Source organism: Neomonachus schauinslandi, chromosome 12, assembly GCF_002201575.2.
Source record: "Neomonachus schauinslandi chromosome 12, ASM220157v2, whole genome shotgun sequence".
NCBI classification, from domain to species: Eukaryota; Metazoa; Chordata; class Mammalia; order Carnivora; family Phocidae; genus Neomonachus; species Neomonachus schauinslandi.
In genome coordinates this window covers 82,719,142-82,720,433 of record NC_058414.1, presented here as the reverse complement: position 1 = coordinate 82,720,433, position 1,292 = coordinate 82,719,142, and positions in this window count along the sequence as shown.

Here is a 1,292-nt window from a genome sequence, read left to right as displayed (position 1 = left end):
GCTGCTGGTCTGTGGACAACAGAGTAGCAAGGGGCTAGGCCACCCTAAACCAGTACTATCTTCAAAGAGAAGTCATTTAAAGGGAGGCAAAAGGAACGCGTAGCACTGCCCTCAATCTGCCTAGGTGCAGCCCTGTTTATAGGGACTGGTCACGATTTTAGTACTGGCCCCAGACCCCCTAGGAAAAGGCCAGGCAAGAAATGAATTCATTTAATGCTTAGCAGGGCCCACCACAGTGCGTTATTCTATAGGTATGTGTGGCTTTGGATTATTTGGGTGAATGGAACAAACTCCCTGGCATCAGGACTCTTTCTAGCCTACTGCTGAGTCCCTGGCACCTAAATCAGGGCCACAGTCAGTATCACTGACTGTTTTGCCCACTGTGGCTTATGAATACACTCAGGGGCTCTCCTATGGAAACATTCATATGGAACAACCAATCACGAGGGGTTCCACAGAAATGAAGGTAAACAAGGACACTCCTAAGTTATCCTCATCATTCTGCTTGTCCCCACTTTGATCCACTCTCCATCCTTTGCCCTGCTCTCAATTCCAGCAGACTGACTTTACGTCACTTGGGCATCTCTGCTCTCTGGCTCCCAGCTGGGATTAGCCAATGAGAGGTGCCAACAGGAAACTGGCAGGTGGGAAGAGAGGGTGTCAGGCTCTGACAAGGGTTGTACCCTGCCCCCCCGTGGGTCTGGGGTCCCTTCCCAGGCCTCTAGCCCTCGCTTCCTCCCCAATCTCCTTCGGGCCAAGGATGGGAGACACTGTTGCTGGTGCCTGGGGACTTCACTATTCCTTGCTGGTTCTCCTAACTCTGCCCGTGTACGGAGTCCCTTCACTAAACACTCCTCAAGTTAAAGCTCCTGAGTGTGCCACCTATTCACTGCAGGACCCTACATGATTAGTAAGTCCTCTCTGAGAGCGAATCCCATGGGGTGTCACAGGGCCTAAGTCACGAAGGCTCATGTGCATGCAGATCTTCTCAGGGCACTCTTCTCACCGCGGATGGGTGTGGGTCATTTGACCCCCCTCACAGAGAGTACCCAGCTCATTCCATTGCCCTGTGCTCGGATGAGCTCCTGGAGACAGGGTTTCTAGGTGCAGACCAGCACATCTGTGATCCGGCTGGCAGCACAAGGAGCCCCCCCTCATCTCTGAGGTCATCTGTAGGGTGAGAAATCATATTTAGGAACCAGCTCCTTATGTGAGGTACCTGGTTAAAGGGGAACCGCTCTGCTCTGGTTGTGTTGTGAGGTATTTATAAGAAATAAAGAGCCACAAAGTCT